The sequence below is a fragment of the Dreissena polymorpha genome, chromosome 1 (assembly GCF_020536995.1).
Source record: "Dreissena polymorpha isolate Duluth1 chromosome 1, UMN_Dpol_1.0, whole genome shotgun sequence".
NCBI lineage: Eukaryota > Metazoa > Mollusca > Bivalvia > Myida > Dreissenidae > Dreissena > Dreissena polymorpha.
Window position 1 is genome coordinate 182,421,325 of NC_068355.1, and position 20,784 is coordinate 182,442,108.

Genomic DNA, 20,784 nt, shown 5'->3' on the forward strand with positions numbered 1-20,784 from the left:
ACATAAATGCGCCTTATACACAACGTTTTATGGTAATATGTGTTTTTTACTATAATATTTTTCTTTCTTTTAAGGTTATAAATTATGAGAACTTAATTCCTCTTTACTAATTGCTTTCTTGCATAAATTGGCATTAGCTTCATACATAAATAGATGAAGAATGATGTGATAATTCATACTTATTGTTAAATACTGTAAAAATTAACAATGGACTAGCACATACACACATACACTCAACCATTTCGACACAAATCACAAGTATATTGACAAATATTGAAACTCCATAATTTTTAATCAAGAGATAAATTCTTATTACCGTCTAATGTAAAGCAATGGACAAATTTCAAGTGATTATTCAGAAGTATAATTTGCCCCCTTGGTGCAAAAAGGTATCATATGACATTGAAATGAGAAGGCACATAGCAATGGCAAATTGATCTTGCATTTAAACATGTTATCATTTATGAAACCATTTCTTTGAATATAATAGTTTCAAAATGTTTAGCTCCCATCATAATTGGTTGCATACCGGTAATAGCCCACTCTTGACTTTCTTCTGAGTATAAAGAATGTAGGCATCATGTCATATTATAATTAAACAAAAAACATAGTATGAATGAAGAAAGCCATCATGAACCTTAAAGGGGCTGTCAACCACGGCAACGAAGAAAATCAAAGTTGTAAAATACCGCATTTTTTTACAATTATTAGTTTATATTGATTAAAAAAATCACGACTGGTATATTACATAACTTGAAAAAAGTTCATATTTTCAGTATATTAAGTAATACAATTTCGCGATGTGAAATCAAAAGTACATCACGAAAAATTTGTGACATAACGATATACACACTACAAATAAGTATATTGATAATTGTATACATAAAATATATACAATTCACTACGCATGCATAATTTGCATTCCTGGGTTTACCACATGACGATGATTTTCAATCTACTGGCGTTATTTATATTTTTGCCTGGTAGTTACCTGGTAGACATACCCAGTAAAATTTATTACCGAATATACTGAAAATATGAAAACTTAACAACTTATTTCAAGTAATGTAATATACCTGTCGTGCTATTATAATCCAGGGGTGACGAAATCAAATGTCCGAGTTGCCAGAGTCTTACTTTTCCTTGTCTGGGCAACTGACTTTTTTCAATTAAGTTGTCCGTGGACAACAAGTTTTTTAAAAGTCGCGTCCAGGTATACAAAATACATTGTATTAAAGCCGTAATTAAGTTTTACAAAACCAGGTGTTGACACGCGATTACATTGTCAGTGCTATTTGCGGAGCAATCAAGATAAAATACGTGCACTTTCCTGCACAGTGATCTTCCTTATTCTATAAGAGACAGGGAGCATGCCGCATTTTCAGCATTGGGCCTGACTGTTAGACATGTGTACAGACTTGTTTCTTTATTTTTACAATCAGACGGAAATAAAAAGTATCAATCTAAGATAATCAAAACACGGTCTACCTTGTTATTTAAGACGACTTTAATGGTAAAGATGAAACTTTTTTTTTAATCTTTAAGAACGGAGCAGAAACCCGAAGCTTTGAGCAGCCCACCTCCCAAAAAACTAAGAAAGATTATGATAAAAAATATGATCTAAGTAAACGCACCAGAACTTTTCAAGAAACTTGGCTAACAGATTTTCAATGGTTATATATAATCAAATTGCTACCAGTAGCGGAGCCTCAGTCTGATGAGGTCCACATATTGGACTAGTTTAATTTGTTAAGATTACAATGTACTTATGTTCAGCACATTTGCAAGATTTAAAGTTTGAGAAAGTCTTTATATTGTTTATAATATACTGCTATAATGAATGTACCATTGAAATACAATTATAAACAAAACAAGCAAATCATACTCATTTTGATATATTCCACATTATTTAACATTAATCAATAAATGCGTTTACAATTTATATAAACATTAACGGACAAGTGTAGTTCAGCAACGGGCAAGTTAAATTTCCTAAATGGTTGTCGGTGGACAAGTATAGTTTTTGACGATGCTGGAACAACGTCGTCTAAGGTTTGATAACCATGTAGCGTAATTGCGTATTGTTCGTTGATATCACACAGTAACAACCAAAGTTCATTTCTGTTTTCATCGAGATTTATTTCTGTTTAATAATTTCTAACACAACGCTTCTAATGTTCATGAAGTACAATTTTACAGCGCGGCAGCCAACATGGCTGCCACGTTAAGAAGACGTGACAACTCTCCAAGTTCTTCTCAAATCAAACCGCGGAGTCTTTTCTACTAACTAAAACACTGCATTTTATCCCCAGGTTAATTTACATAAAATCTACTTGTAATTTCGATTGGTCACCAAGGTCCGGGCTTATTACGGATTGGTTGACTTATTAGAATGTTCTAGAAGGAACAACCTATTCATGTATTTACTTGCTTGGCGGATATTCTAAAATTTAATCAATGTATATTGGTACTAATCAATTTTTATTGGTATAGAGTAATTCCGTTACGTTCGTTCGTTGATGGTCCCAGCATCTTCGTTTCTCTCGGGACATTAAGATCTTCTATTGGTCATAATGCTCACGAGGTATTAACTATAGCAGTGTTCTCCTTGATGTCTTAGGCCTCGGAAGTATCATTCCAAATGCGTTATCTACGCACGTCAAACAGTTGAACGGCTGCATCTACCCTATAGTGTTTAACGTCACAAGTATTGTGTCCAGTGTTGCGTCACTTGTTGTCCTTCGAAAACGTCTGGCGTTGGGTCTTCTTTTAGCAATAGAACCAGGTATTCACTTTGAGAGTAAACACCGTGATGTTCCATCCTAATCATGTTGTTTGTTTCTTCTATTCGTTGTGGAAGGCGTTATCTCGCGAAGTCGCTCTTTTTCGGCGTTGTCTTCAAATCTCGATCTTTCATATGCGTTGTGGTGATACAAGTATCAGTTGTTCAAAATCATGGCAAACATTTATAAATATCCCCTTTAGTTCCTCTTAAATACCGTCATGACAACTTAATAGAACGCCTTAGTAAATACAACCTTTATTACACCAATTACTATCGAAACACTCCTTTAAACATTACATAACAGCTCGATATTTTACGTACGTACTATCAGTAAATTTGTGACAGGTATGCGCTACTTTATTTACCTAGGGTATTGCACTTTAAACAGACGTATCGCGTTCGTATCTTAAAATCACTAATCGCTTGTGTATCATTATGTACTTAATGACCTTTTCTATCGACATATGTACCTGGGCGCTCTTAAATACGCGCGTCTCTCTAAACACTTGTGAAATTTTTGATGAAAAAGGGCAGACTTTTTTCAATATGCATTCATAATACCAGAACATTTATCGGTATACTTCAAATTTCAAGTCTTGTTCTCCTAATGAACTAATCCTATAAATCTAATACAATAAGTATTCTTCCACCATGAGTAAATGGTAGGCTTCCATCATTTCGCAAATGATAGGCTCTCATAAACCTCTATGTACCTTATAGAGTTTATTCAATAACAGAAATTTAATGCGCATATATCAGTATATTTTAACTGCACAGTTTTCGTGACAGAACACATTAAATTCTTACTTAAAATTACTCAAGACCTTCAATATTACCGATACCCTACATACATTTGCAATAAACAAAATTTCGTATATACATATTTACATAATATTTTTTTTAAGTGTCTGCCCTATTCATATTCGCACTCAACATTATTTCTCTTATAAATGTGTTTACCCTCCTAATTTCTTTATTCTATGAATGCATGAAACCATAGTCAAGTATACTGATTTTGTGTACGTCTCTTAATTCCCATTTATGTGCAGGTTTCTATTTCATATCTTATATAAAATGACGTCAAAATCGGATACTCTCTAATGTTTATTCCTACCTTATAAGTTCCTTTAATATAATATCAAAATATTAAACTGCCTTCAAAATTCCTTAATTATAAAAATGTATATGCCTCATATATCTGTATTCCTATAATGTCAAATTAATGAAACATTCTTCAAATATTCTAATTTCCTCATACGTTCATATTTCATGAAAACTTGCAAAAATATCAAAAATTTAAAAAATACCATCAATTACAAATGTATTTATATTATGCAAAAATGTGTCCGTACATAATTATATATTCCAATAATACAAAAAATATAAAAAACTCTTTAAATACCCTCAATTATTTGTGCGCATCTAATTTCAGTATTTCTATAACTCATATAATTATGTAAATTTCAAATACTTTCTTATTCATTTATTTTATTCTCAATTTACCGATTTTTTAGAAAAAATACTGATCAATGAAAAACTGTATTGATTTTGATACTTGCATAATTTTTCCGTACATGATTAATCATTTCTTTAACACCTATCTACGTAAAATTCTTTAAAACAATTCTTAAAAATTTCGTTGTCATAACGCCTTTTACTTTGTATTTCTTACTTGATAACATTTTAAATAAACCCCTGTTTGCCATAATTTATGAAAAAACTGACCGTTTTCCATGTCGCGTTGTTTTTTTGATCCGTTGGCCTGTGATTCCGTATAGTGTTGTTTGTACTCCGTTTCCCAATGTTTTCCAATGTTCGTCCTGAAGTCACGGCAACCATAAAATGTACTGTGTAGCGTAATTGCGTATTGTTCGTTGATATCACACAGTAACAACCAAAGTTCATTTCTGTTTTCATCGAGATTTATTTCTGTTTAATAATTTCTAACACAACGCTTCTAATGTTCATGAAGTACAATTTTACAGCGCGGCAGCCAACATGGCTGCCACGTTAAGAAGACGTGACAACTCTCCAAGTTCTTCTCAAATCTAACCGCGGAGTCTTTTCTACTAACTAAAACACTGCATTTTATCCCCAGGTTAATTTACATAAAATCTACTTGTAATTTCGATTGGTCACCAAGGTCCGGGCTTATTACGGATTGGTTGACTTATTAGAATGTTATAGAAGGAACAACCTATTCATGTATTTACTTGCTTGGCGGATATTCTAAAATTTAATCAATGTATATTGGTACTAATCAATTTTTATTGGTATAGAGTAATTCCGTTACGTTCGTCAGTACTATAACTTTTGTACACCAGACAATAGGTGACCTTTTCATCTGTGCTGTTTGTTGACCATGCGTGTTACTCAAAATCTCGTATCTAAATGCTGACTCTGGACTCATTGTGTTCTTATTTGGATTTAATCTTAAATCAGGTCTTAGTTTTGCAAATACCTCCCAATATGTATTATTAAATGCTCAAGCTTTATCTTAACATTGCATATATACATTATTGAAATATACATATTATCCTTTTTAATTTCTATCGTAAGAATAAACTCATAAGAATAAAAAATATGTTATAAGCTGTTACATGACAACCAGTTAAAAAAATTCTTCACAATGGGAACCTATGTAAAAGACCGAGCCAGTCCGATTGAGATAACTCGATTTTTCAGTTACTTCCCTTGGCATTCGCCACTGCGTAGGAGATTGCTCGTTGATTTTCATTGATAACATTCTCCTAGCAGAGTTGTCCTTCGTGTTGATAAAGGTAAATATTAATAGAACAGCATATCCTGGGGAAACAGATTCAATAAGTGTATCAGAACGTTAATTTAAAATTAGTAATTTTACATCCATTTTATTTTTATGGACCAATGAAACAACTATATATTTTCTCTATTTTGTTTGATATTTGTTCTCGATTTAGTAAATAAATTGCGAATAAAACATGTAATATAACTTTTTACGTGATCACAAAACTAAAGAATGCGAACAATTTCGAACCTGCAAATTGTAAACGCTGCACTGCTATGATATATATAGATATAACAACATTTCTTTGCGTAATTGTCCGTCCCGCTAGCGCAGTGGTAAGGACGTTCGCTTTTTCACCTTTACGACACCGGTTCGATTCCCGCTTCCGGCGCAATGTTATATTTTGTATGTTTTGTGGTCACCGTTCCGGACAGGTGTTTTTTTCCGGATAATCTCATCCCCCCCCCCCCCCCGGCAGCAGTTGACCATATAAAAAATCAAAAAGTATTTCAGTACAAAACAAATAGCTGGAAATTGCAGCTATCATTCAAAATTCGTCCCAACTGTCGTCAATCTAATCTTATTAGGTAGGAATGCTGGACACACTCTGGGTCCCAACATTATGCAGCCTCAGCGCGGAGGTAACTCATTACCTTGGAAAAACACAAATACACAGACTGGGTGCAGCCTAGGCGCGTATAGACTCAAACAAGGCAACAAACTCAAGTGCGGGCACAATCATTTAAAATTTACATACTGTGAAACCATTTATTTTCGACAGCACAAAATTTCGGCATTTTTATAAAAATGACAATTTCGTCAGCACTTAAATTCGCCGATTTCTGATTTTGAATTTTTTAAAAAATGCGTCAGTCACTATCCGATTTGTGTGAAATACATATTCGCGATCAAGCGCAGTTGCGAAAAATCGTGTTACGAATGCGGGAACACACTTGAGAATCACTGCAGGAGGTGGGGCCTGTTTGTCACATGCCAATTAACTAGTCTTTTGTTATCAAGGGACAGTAATGGACCCTCTTAACTCTTTCCTTGACAGGTACGCGTTTCTACGACCCTATCGATTCCCTGTCAAATACGCGTATTTACGCCTGTATGGATTCCCTGTTATCTACGCATTTCTACTACCATATCTATTACCTGATATATACGCGTTTTTACGAGGCACGATTTAATTTGCTATTTAAATGCTTAAAATGACGTTTGAAGTGTAACAGAAATGCATATACACCTACGTTCATCATTTTTCTAAAATGTCGAGTAAACATCCGGTAATGTTGCTATTTAAAGTTATGATGCAATTGGCGACCAATCAAGACGAGGGTTTACCATTTGACATGCGTAAATCACGTTCCGGGATGTGAGCGCTTCGGGCATTTCGTAATTTCCTAAAATAACTGCTATTCTCGAACTGTATTTAATTTGGACATTTTGCGAAAACGTATTAATAACTCGTTAAAAATGCAGCAAAATTAAACACGTTCCATAGGGATATAATATGATTTGGGTGTAAATCGATTTCATTCTTATTGTTGTTTGATTCAATTTTATGGTAAATGTTTGTTTCCGAGATCATATACGAGAATTACATCGATATGTTACATGGCATGTACACTCAAATGTTTTTACAAACGACACGTGCTTATCTAAAGTTTGTGTTTCGTAATACACAGGATATTGGATTATCGGTGCTTGATTGGGCAATAAAATAAAGACGCAGTCGGCGGTCTTCAATATGCCTTTGAACTGACCAACATAATAATTAATAGCGCACATGCTAATCTAACATTTAGGGATAAGAAACACGGGTTTTAGACACTTTGAATAAACATACCGGACGCAGCAGTAGTCTTCAGATGACGTTGGCGCGCGTGCCATGTTACCTCGGCGTTTTGTAATTTGGTACACGAATACACAGGTTTGTCGGCGACTTCTGGGTTATAAAGTTATATGTCGGCGATCAGATTATAAACTGGAGTATTTGATAATAAAGTAGCCGCCTAAAAATTGAATTTTGCAAATAAATACACGAACTGAAGACTTTTTGAAGACGCCGACATTGCCGGATTTCGATCGGTAATAAAATGCAAAATGCAAATTGATTATATGAATATTCATGGCACATTATGCAACATCCAATTAAATTGTTACCGGTATCTATAAATGTTTATAAATCATTTGGTGAATTAATGTAATAGAAATACCAAGTATTGTAAGAATTTTATAAGAAATAATGCAATTGATTTTGAAAATGAATGAAGTTGTTTGAGAAACTCTGTGTTTTTCTATAGTTATTTATAAGAATTTACATGAATTTTGAGGCTTGCAGAATGAATTAATAAAATAAAAAAATCTTCAAGAAAGAAGAATTGTAGTTTGGAAAGTAAGAAAAAAATTAAATATTCCAAAATATAATTATTTGTATTTGATTCAAAACACCAACTTCACAAAGTTTCGATATGAGCTGGAAAGAGATTTGCATTTAAACTCAGTAAAACACACAACGGTCAACTTTACATGACTATAACTGATGAATAAAATAATGTAGAAACATAAGTTTACACCACAGGAAAAGAAATTTTATTAGCTAAAACTTTTATATTGAGTGTTTTTCAATAATATTTCAACTTTTATGAGAAAATCAGGTTTAAAGGCAATGAAGGTTGCGTTTCCAAAGAGGTAGATTTGCATTGAAACGCAGTAAAACACACAACAGTCAACTTTGCATGACTATAACTGACCATTAAATTAAGGTAGAAACATACAGTTTACACCACAGGAAAGGAAATTTTATTAGCTAAAACTTTCATATTGAGTATTTTTCAATAATATTTCAATTTTTATGAGAATATCGGGTTCAAAAGCAAAGAGGGTCATAAAACAGCGTTTTTCCAATAATGCCTGTACAGATGGGGTACTGATATTGATAAGATGGCTATCAGCCACTGGTCAGCAGGCAGCTAGGTCTTGTGGTAACTGTAGAGGCTTATATTGGCTAAATGGCTGTCAAGTAAAGGGTTAATGTATGCCATTCACATGTTCATTGTTATGATTAGCGGACAAGTGGGATCGAATAACCGTTAACGAGTGTTTGTAACAATGAAGCCAATTGCAAATTAGTCTTAAAGCTGGACTGATTTAAAAAAAATTGTCCATGTTGTGTTGATGAAACAATGTTGTTTCCTGTTTTTTTGCTCTCTAAATGAAATGAAGCATTTTTTTGCAAGCAAATCAAACTAGTCACTTTTGTTTATTTTCTTGGGTATGTGTTCTAGTTGGTATGATTTTTATTAAAATGCTGTCAATACCGTTTTAAAACTGTTTGTGTTATACGAAAGAGGTTCCAGTTTCTTAAGTGTTTTTTTTTCAAATAAAATGCTTTTTTATTCTGATATCAACATTAAAATTATAAACTCTATGTGTGTGTTTGTTCTTTAAAAGTAAACTACCGGTATATAAATCAATAATGTCAATAATTTAAAAATAAATAAATTGATACATATAAAATAGTAATAAGTGTGGTTAAACGCAAACAATCAAACAACAAACAGCAATTAAAATATTCTTTATTAATTTGTGATAAATACGCATGTTGATCACACATCGTCATCTTTTCATTTGGTTTATTATCTTTCATCGGCATTCGCTGCGTGATGGCTAATATGCAACACCCCTGAAAAACACAATGCACCTAATGGGTAATAAAGTTATAAACAATTAGCGCTAATTCATTACCATTCTACATAAACGAAGTCAACGCATTCGATACAGCTGTACTGCACACGCGTTTTAAAGAAGTGTAACGTGTCAGTTAAGTACCTTGTGTAATCTACATCGCTTTGTGTCAAAACTGGATTAATCTTGATTACGAAACAGCAGTGAATGTGTGCATGGATTATGTTGGAATTTAATGCCTCATGTCTACGGTAAAGTTTTAAAATATTGTTCAATTTAGTGTTTGTTTTTTTTTCAAACATAGAGCATGATTGTTCGTTAGGATCTTAAATTGGCCGATCGGTCGACTGACGAAATTTATTAAAATTAATGCCTGACGATTAATAATGGTTTCACAGTATTGAATACGATATTCTAACAGAAATTACACAACCACCTAAGTGTACATACCATATTTGATATTTCGTACGATTGTAAGATTTCAGCATATACGTGTATAAGGTCATTTTGCTATTAGTTAACTTATCCATATGTTCGTGGGCGAACTCGGATAGTCAAGTGCTCATACGATTGAGCTCACATGGTCCGGCTATGTGCTCATACCTACTTTCGAGAATCATCATGAAGGTATTGCCATACTTTATGAACAAGAATGTGACCCGCCTCCCAGTTTCGCTCAATGGGTCAAGTTACCCACGGGTACTACTTCCCCGTACCCCTAAACTTTTTTTCGTACCAAAAATGTTTCGTACGCAAATTTTTTTCGTGCCAAAATTTTTTTCGTAACCAAAATTTTCGTACCCAAATTTTTAATCGTACCCTAATGTTCGTATCAACATACACAATTGTGGTGATATAGATAGACTTAAATTGATGTTTTATATCCTTCCTCTTCAAAAGCATCGTAACACCAGTACTGTCAGTACTTTGATTTGAGATTTCGCCACCCCTGTAATCAATATAAACTTATAATGCTAAAAACATACGGTATTTTACAACTTTCCTTTTATTCGTCGTCGTGGTTGACAGTCCCTTTAAGGGCTAATCTGAGTTCCTGGACATGAATTATGGAAGGCTTCAACTGGTGGTCTATTGTTTGACCCCACTAGAGTGTTAAGAATTTAGTTTAAGATTTGACTTGGTGACATTGTTTCTAGACGCATGTTATCCACTTTCATACTTGGCCTAGATATTGTCAAGGTACACATTTGTTGTTGTTTTCAGAATGAGTCATGAAATATGGTCTCTGTAGTTGCACAAAGGATTTTCTTATTGTTCATCTGGTAAACTACTTTCAACACACAAATGACACAAAATTTGAACTCGGCCTTGACATATATTCAGGAAGCAGGATCACATGACTTTAAAGGGTTCACTAATTCATGTCAATGGATGTAAACACACCGGTAAGTGATGCTTTTTTTCACTAATTCATGTCAATGGATGTAAACACACAGGTAAGTGATGCTTTTTTCAAATAACTTTAAAATCATTTTTTTAAAGAATTTCAAACAGCGCATACACGACAGTTTTATATATGGTTTATGACAGTGTGAAAAACATTGGAATTACTTTATTTAATAAGCCTTTGTTATTGGTCAAACATATGATAAGTAATGAATTCATATACACGGATGTGCTGCATGCAACGTGAAATCTTCGCACCAATTTCAGGCGTATTCAATAATGAAGTTTTGTATGCACCGGCCGCGCACATGAATCAGATTCATATTTGGCCTTAATACTGTCTAGATAAACATTCTAACAAAGTTTAAAGTTTAATTGATAATATATTAACATGTGAATCTAAAGTGGTAACAAAGACGGTACAAAACGGACACCTAACACTACAGCCACACACCGAACTACACCGAAAAGGGTGATTACAATTATAGCACTTCCTGGTATGGTATTTAAAACAGCCCCAACAACTGGTGGTCATTTAAAAAAATTGTTTAATGTTTATGCAGAACAGATATTATGACAGCACACTTTATCAATGTTTTGAGCAAGTTTCATTAGAAGTGGGTCACACATATGACTTTTTGAGTGAAAAAAAAGATACATGTAATTTTACTGTAGCATTATAAGCAAAACTACCTGCAGCATTGAAGACATGTTTATAAATTGACTTTAATCATATCTTATTTTGTGGAGAAATAACTCGAATAAATGTTCAGCAAGTTTCTAGGATATTGAGGAAACATATAATACTTCTACTGTTTTTTAAATATTTTCTTTAAATACAACCTAGTCATCTAGCTTTGAACTCAACCAATGAAATCATTTGGACAAATGATATTACTTCAAAAGTTTTCAAATCGGCCGAGATATCATTGAAACAAATGCTTTCACGAGCATTATAAAATCAATTTGACCTATAGTTTTTATAAGATTTGTAATCATGCAGTTTTACATAGTGACTTAAACACAGTATTATGTGAAGTTGGAATAAGACATCAATTTGAGGAATAAATTGTGTTTTTTCAACAGTGCATAATACGCAGCTTTACAAGTTGTATTTATTGAGTTTTACAAAATATAATTAAAATATAAACGTGCATATATAACATCATTTAAATTTATTTTACGACAAAACTGGATTTTTTATTGATTTTTTAAAAATCCTAATAAAATGAAACTGTGTCCATGCGGCGCATGAACACAGTTTAAAAATGCAGTTAAAATTATTTTAAAAAAATCACTGTTAATGAAAGAGTCATAGAAAATTGCTTATTAAGCTTGAAGTATAGATAAAATAATACAAAAATAAAATCAGATCATGAAATGAATAGTTTTGTTTGAGAAAATCATCAAAATGATGCCCATTTCCAGTTTGATGTCTTATTCCCAATTCACATAATACATTGTTCTTAGTTTTTCACCCCACTTATCATTTATGATCTAGTCTGAGATATGAATGGGACAAATGTTCTTACCAAATGTCATGAAAAAAATATGCAACAAATGTTATCTACAAGTATGTCAACAAACCTTTTCTTCAATTTTACCTAGTGATCTAGTTTTACATCCAACATGACCAGTTTTGAACTCCACTGATATCATTTGAACAAAATTAAATGTTATTACCAAGTTTCATGAAGATGGACTATACATGTGAGTAATGTGCTTTGTACAAATGAATGATTTTTTTTTACCAATAACATGAATAATTATTGTCAGTTTGTATTTATTTGTATAAAATATTTGTATAATTTTATGTCGCTGGGGGCCTGAATTGCTCTACTGCTAAAACACTGTGCAAGATGAAAGCATAAGATGGAAACTATGAACTTAATCCCGCAAACAAGGAGAATTTTTCTCAAATTCAAGGGGAGATTATTGTGTACTTATATCTCCGATACTGCTCATATTCAATAGGGTTCAAGTCCTCATTGATTTTAAAGATACTGTGCAAATTTGGAAATAATTGGATGAAAAATGTGGAATTAATTACGTAAACAAGCGGATTTCAAAATTTTCTCACATTCAAGGGGAAGTCATTCTGGACTTATTGCTTCTATATTGCTCTTTTTAAACAGGGGCTGTTTGTAAAACATGCCCAATATGGGATGTCAGTTGTAGTGGCAGCATTGTGTGAATACTTTTTTGTCATTGTGACCTTGACCTTTGACCTAGTGACCTGAAAAATCATAAGGGGTCATCTGCCAGTCATGATCAATGTACCTATGAAGTTTCATGATCCTAGGGGTAAGCAATCTTGAGTTATCATCGGGAAACCTTTTTAATGTTTCGAGTCACTGTGACCTTGACCTTTGACCTAGTGACCTGAAAATCAATAGCCGTCATCTGCCAGTCATGATCAATGTACCTATGAAGTTGCATGATCCTAGGCCTAAGCATTATTGAGTTATCATCCGGAAACCATTTTACTATTTCGAGTCACTGTGACCTTCACCTTCGACCTAGTCACCTGAAAATCCAAAGGGGTCATCTGCCAGTCATGATCAATGTACCTATGAAGTTTCTAGATCCTAGGCCTAAGCGTTCTTGAGTTATCATCCGGAAACCATCTGGTGGACGGACTGACAGACAGACCGACGGACGGACCGCCATGTGCAAAACAATAATCCCCCTCTTCTTCGAAGGGGGGCATAAAATATTCTGAAAAAGTTTAATGAAGATGGGACAAACCAGACATTCCCAAAAGTATTTAAAGGTCACAGGACATTGGGTCCTGATGACTTCAAAAAATGTACAACCGGACTGGGATTCATAAGACCTATGCATCACGTCATCAACTCAAATTTATTGACATAATGATAATTGGAACAAGAGCTGTCACCATAGGATGACATATGCCTATAAACTAGGGATGGCAACGAATACCGATTTCGGTATTCGAATATTCGGTCACCCTTCCGAACGAATATTCGGATATTCGGTCAACATCTGTTGGAAAAAAGTCAACTTTGTTTACCGTACCATTACTCCATGAATTCTACTTTTGTTTTTACCGGAAGTTCAACGAAAGTGACTAAATATTGACACAGCGTTGCCGTCGCTAATTCGAAGCTGATTTTGTTGATTACTTTTTATTGTTAAAATTGAATGACAAAAACTGTTTTTAAACTATTAATATCGTACATCCACAATAGAACGAGAAACATAATATTACATGACGACAAAATAATTACATGACAAAACAGTTAGATCTACATATAATTAAAGCTGAACTTACATGAATTATGTACATAGCCACAACACACTTTGAACCTGTTTTACAGACTAAACAGTCAGTCTTTTAAAGTTGCCACGTTTAAAAGACACTTGGATCGGCGACTTCTTTTCGGATGATGTCGTGAAATACTTCCAAGCAGCGGAAGGCGTAGGTGGCATTTTGCTTGGACAGATATTTACTTTATGCGTGTAGCAATTATAATATTTTCAATTAAATGAGGGTGCAATACCAAAAACATTTCTTTAAGTATAATACCTGATTGAATATTGAGTAATTAATTAATTTTGGACCATACGATACGCAAATACTCATTAAAGGTTGAGTAAATTATTTTCTAAAAGCTTTTTTGATTGGACAACGTGATTATAACCATACGATCTGTTTTGTTTTTCACACCAAGTCGGCTCTTTCTTTACTCATTTAATCGTTGATCATTTTAAATGTAATTTGAGTAATTAGATCAAGACGGGTCGGTGTTTTAATTGCCAAACGGTCTTGTTTGTTTTTTACACAACGTTGGCTTTTCCTTTACTCATTTAATCTTTGATAATTTTAAATGTAATTCGAGTCATTGGATCAAGTGCAGGTCGGTGTTTTGATTGCCGACGCGATTTGCACCTATCATAATTTTGACACAAAGTGTCTGGCTTTGTTAGCGGGATTTATGACCGGTATACTGTCATCACCATAGCGACGCATTATCGCGCCAACCGGAATAAACATTATGACACGAGGAACAACATTTTTGACAATGTTTGAAGCAAATTTTACGAATACAAAGTCTTTGAAATTACTCGATTTTTTATTTTTTCTTCCGAATATTCGATTCGGAAAACAGTATCCGAATATTCGGTCCGGGACCGAATATTCGGATATTCGGATATTCGTTGACATCCCTACTATAAACGCTTTGATAGAAGTTATGAGCATTTTTCGAAACATAAACGCAGATTTCAAAACCTAAATGCAGACCCTAAGTTCAAGGTCAAGGTCACAGGGGTCAAAATGTTGTGGCGAATGAAAAGGCCTTGTCCATATACACATGCATACCAAATATGAAGGTTACATCTGAAGCGACATAGAAGTAATGAGCATTTTTCGAAACCTAAACGCAAAGTGTGACGGACAGACAGACAGACAGTGCGATCACTATATGCCCTCCTCCGGGGGTATAAAAATGAAATGAAAAACAAGAGGGCCATGATGGCCCTGAATCGCTCACCTGACTAACCTTGCTTCATGAACTTAAATTTTATTAGACCCATATACAATCCCAAGCCAAATTTTATTAATTAATACATTCTGACAAAATTTCATTAAGACGTGATGAAAACTGTGACCTCTCTCATCTACACAAGGTTTTACTAGAATTGGCCCGGTGACCTAATTTTTGACCCCAGATGACCCATATATGATCCAAAATCAGATATTATCAAGATAAACATTCTGACCATATTTCATTAAGATCATATGAAAACTATGACCTCTATTGTCTTCACAAAGTTTTTCTATGATTTGACCTAGTTTTTGACCCCAGATGACCCTAATACAATCCCAACCCAGATTTCATCAAGATTAATATTTTGGCCAAATTTCATAAAGATCTAATGAAAACTGTGACCTCTACTGTCTACAAAAGTTTGTTTTTTTAATCTGACCTAGTTTTTGACCCTAGATGACCCAAAGTCAATCCCAATCCAGATTTTAACAAGACAAACATTCTGACTATATTTCAATAAAATCTGATGAAAACTGTGACCTCTATAGTCTACACAAGGTTTTTCTATTATTTGACCTAGTGCCTAGTTGCTGACCCCAGATGACCCAAATACAATCCAAACAGGGCTCCTCTTGCCCAAAAATTTCTGTGGCCAACATTTTAGCCAAATGGAATTTTGTGTAGCCAAATTTTAGAAACTGTAGCCAAAGTTTTAGCAAAGCATTTGCAGGGGTCAAAGTTGGATATTTTGAAAATCCTGAACTTAAAGCTGGGGGCCAGTGGGGCCGCAGGGCCCTCGGTGGGTCCAGGGGACAAGGGGGCCAGAGGCCCCCAGAAGCTCCTGGATTCGACACATTTAAAGGGTGCCTGTACCTGTTCTGGTAATTCTATTTTCTTAAAAAAACAACATACACATATATTTAAAAATCTTCATGTATTTGATAAGGAAAACACAAAACTTAGTCAAAAGGCAATTCATTCACATGCACCCTCTGTCTGGCATGGACTCGACTGCAGGTGTTGGTTTTGAAGAACCAGATAAAACCTGTAACAGTGGTTACAAATTATATTTTTCACACATACTTTAAAAAAGTCAATAATACATGTTTAATTAATGCAGAATCAAATGTCACCATTTATATTCACAGAATCATGCTGCCAGAAGCCTCCACATACACCTAAGAAAATTGGGTATTGTGGCTTCTGCTAAACAGTTAAAATTGAAAATTTCAGCATGGGTTCCCCTAGTTTTTATCCCAATCGTTGTTTGAATGCTAAATAATTGTATCCTGGTGTGACCCAAATTTGACGATGTAACGGTTACATGAAGCAATATTTAGCAAATAATTTAAGAAATAATGAATGTTTAATAGCACAAAATAATAATTTTAAACTGGGCTGTATTACTTTGAAATGATTCCAAGACAATAATCATCCATTTAATCGATAAAAATAGAACATCGTCGAATTAAGGTGTCAGCGAATTTGGATTACGGTAGGTTGCCCATATTTGTTTTACAAAAGTAAAAAAAAAACATTTCTTGCTGCTGGGCTCATATGTTGGGGACAATAAAACATTTTATCTAACTAAAAATGACCTGTCCCAGTCAGCAAAAATGGCGTATTTGATCGTATTTTCAATTACTGTTAAAATTCTTTTTCTGATTTATGCTTTATTCAAAGGTCAAAATGTTTTAAAAGCTCACAATCAATGAATCATACGTTATTAATAAAAAAAAATTGGCAAATTTGCTAGATCTATCTTGCCGATTTTTGATGCAAAACAACCTAAACAGTAAACTTTAGCAACAGAAAATACAACCAAATTCGGGGTGTTAGTTTAAAAAAATAAAAACCCTACCTGGTTGGTCTTGATGGTTCTTATATTCTTTATGTGATAAGGGCCCTCTGCGTGGAGACGCAATGCCTTCTTCCCACAAGACTGATAATTCAGGGTTTTCTTACAAACTTCTCAAACCGCTTTTCCACAAGCTTCCACTTTTCTCAACCAGTTCACTACCCGCCCGTAGACTACAGCGCGGAATGGCCACCCATTATAAACTGTACGCTGAAGTTTCTTTAGCTACCAACAGGCAAGTATCTCGTTGCCATTTTTCTCAACTTAAGTCTAAACACAGCTTCCCATTCGGCATCAAATATACGCAAAAAGTACTCAAATTGATTTAAATCGGCAGCAATCTTTAATCTTTAATCAGATGTAATTGTTTATTTAATCCTCTACGATGTACAATTTGTTTTCACATCAGTAATTTGTCTCTATGACCGGTGTTAATGCCGACTGCGTATGAATTTTTCAGGTCAATAACACGACGATGTATTGATGGACAGTCTACAGCTGAAAGCGGTTAATATCTGGGACGGCATGTCAGGAAAAAAATCAATACCGATAATTCGCATTGTTCATTAATTAAGCAACGATTAATAACACTTATCCTTTATGGATTTTCATGAAAGAAAAACCATAATAAAGAAAATTTTATTCTCTTTAATCTGATATATAAACAAGTTTGGAAAGAATTGGATGAAAAATTTGGACTTTATTGCATAAACACCATTTTCTCAATTCAAGGGGAGGTAATTCTGTACTTCATGGACCAATAATGCTCATTTTTTGTAGGGTTCGTGTCCTCATTGATATAAAGACACTGTGCAAATTTGGAAAGGATCGGACAAAAAATGTGAAAGATTTTTGAAAGTTTTCACAAAATAGGCAAAAACGAATAAACATGCAAAGTTCAACGAGCTCCTGCGGCCATGTTTTTTGACGAATCAAATTTCTTTGAACAACTTTTTCAGTGGAGCCTTCAAAGGTCATCTCTGTGAAATTTTTTGAAAATCTGATGAGCGGTTTCTGACAAGAAGATTTTTTAAGGTTTTTACCATATATGGTCATGGCGGCCATCTTGGTTATGTGATCAAATTTTTTTTAACAATTCTTTTGTCCCATGACCTAGGGATGCTCCACATGAAATTTAGTTGAAATTGGCTCAATGGTTTAGTAGAAGAAGATGTTTACAAATTGTTTACAGACAGACAGACGGACGGACGGACGGACGCCAGACGCTGAGTGATCACAATAGCTCACCCCGAGCTATCGCTCAGGTGAGCTAATAAACACAGCACTGAACAATTAACACTAACAAATCACAACACAATCACAGTATTCTTAAGAAAAATATTTAAACCAAAATGAAGTTAAAGACAATGCAAGTGTTCAATTGAAAATTCAGTAATTGTATACTGGCATGCACATTTCTGTGAGCACCAATGTTTTCAGATGCCTATAGTTAGGTGTCACAATGACTGAAGAATGTAAATAAATTATTTCTACACAAAAACATCGCCTTTATACTTGAAAGGACTCAATGAAGTACCTCAAATAATTTAAACACATCTTGCTATCAATTACATAATTTTACAGACTAAGTTTTAAAAGCAATTCTAGGTATTTACAATATTATAATGAAATACATTTCCCGGTCTGAAAATTATATGCAAACTCAGAATTAAACTACAAATATCAACAAACCAACCACAAAGATATAAAAATCAATGAAAAAGCACTATTAAGCGTAAATTAATATCAACATCAACTGTATTAAATACCCGAATACAAGGATCTGAGTTGCAGAACATGTTTTGGTTTAACAGTAAAACCTATTAACACATTTACTTGCATAGGAGAAAGTATTCAGTGCGCATGTGCAGTAACATTTCATGACTGTTAACAAAAAACAAGGTAATTTGTACTCCTCATATTTCATTCAAGCTCGCTTTTAGTTTTTTATGTTTTAATTCAATGAAATAAAGAAACTTTTGCTCTTTAATTATTTACTGGACATTTGGACAGACAACAAAGCATTTTCATTCGGACCTGTTTTCATAACGTTGGTCAGGTACGACGGTTTGGCACATTTAAGAATGTATGCGAACAATGCTTTTGTTGTATAGAGTTGAAAAACAGTTGTTTTTTTCAATTTGACTATGTGACCTACATGTTTTTATCTCACACAGCCCAGTTTCAAATTTGACAGAAATATTATTGAGGCAATTTATGTTCTTACCAAGTCCCATGAATATTGGGCAATACATGTGGCGCCTCTATAGTTTTCATTAGCTAATTGTTGGACAGACAACGAACAATCAACATAAAGAGATCAGGCTGAGAAAAGCTCACAATGAGCAGGTTATAAGCTCAAGTGAGTTAAAAAATGCAGGCTCAAACATTCAGCCATTAAGTGTGACCTATCCTTCATACATGTAAATTGGGTAAAGGAATACATGCATCAGACATTATACAGGCAGGTTGATTTAAGGTTTTTCTGAAATAAAGCTCGCATTGCCGCATGGGAGTCATTACATTATTTATGAGAAATTTAATGTTTATTAACTGTTGATTGTCACAGCTTTAGGTCCATCATGATTATTGCATTTACCATTTTGGGTGTACGGAAGAAACCCCCTCCGGAAGAAACCCCCTTCGCTAAAAACGGCAGGGCGGAAGAAACCCCCTTTCATAGTTTGCATACGCGGAAGAAACCCCCTCGCTAGTTTCGCATAGGCGGAACAAACCCCTTCGAGTTTTCAGACAGGCGGAATAAACCCCCTTCCATAGCAGAACAAACCCCTTTCCAGACGATTTAGTTTCATTCAAACGCATGGTAATTGTTTACAGAAATTCACTTTCATTGTCAGAAAGTTCCTGGGAAGCACGTTTTTTTGCATGATTCAATTTATTTTTAAAGACGAATGCTTCGGTTATTATAGGAAAATATGTACGAAATATCTTCGTCACTATCGGCTCTGGGCGCTAATTTTGTGTTTTTGTTATTTTTATCAATCTAGTACAAATTAACGCATATAAATGGTATAATCTCACTGAAACGAGTGCAAGACAAATTCACACGAGCATCTCATCATTAACAACTTGTGAACATACGGCCGGTACACCTCTTTACTCAGCACATAACAGTTTGGAAATAGATATTCGCACCTTCATTTAATTATATAAAAGGTCCTTTAATTTACCGGCTATTGTAAATAATGATGAGAAGTTGTGTCATGATTGGCGCGTTTGCGGCTCGTGTGAAGTTATGTTTTATTACCATCTTGATTAATTCTTCACAGCTTGTTAACAAACGGCCGTTACACTCCTTTAATCAGATTTTCGCACCTTCATTCAATTATCACGATAACGATGTTTGAGTTTCACAGATTGAATATTAGTGTGTATCATTAACAACTTCATTAACAACTTGTGAACAAACGGCCGGTACACTTCTTTACTGTAAATCCGAAACACATTCCCGTAAGTTGGTGTTAACGCGTTTTTAATACGAAACACACTTCCGAATGTAAATGTTACCGCAACGTTGAAATATGTTTGCAGTATAAATTCTATTTTGTGTTTACTCTTTTTCTCAATAAAAAGGGCGCGAAAATTATGCAGCATATAAAGCGTGGGTGTATTGAGCGTTGTAACAAGCACACAACTAGTCAGGGGATTGATGCATGTTTGGTGGGAATATTTCATCCAGTCTATAAATAGTCACATATGCCGAAATTTATTTGATACAAGAGAAAAAATGGCAAGGTTT

The 20,784-nt window shown here is 34.1% G+C and overlaps 1 protein-coding gene across 1 annotated transcript in view; it reads right to left on the minus strand.

Moving 5' to 3' along the window:
• The window catches only part of LOC127864177 (uncharacterized), a 33,187-nt gene that overhangs the window by 11,153 nt on the left and 1,250 nt on the right, over positions 1-20,784 (minus strand). The gene's annotated exons all lie outside the window — the stretch shown is intronic.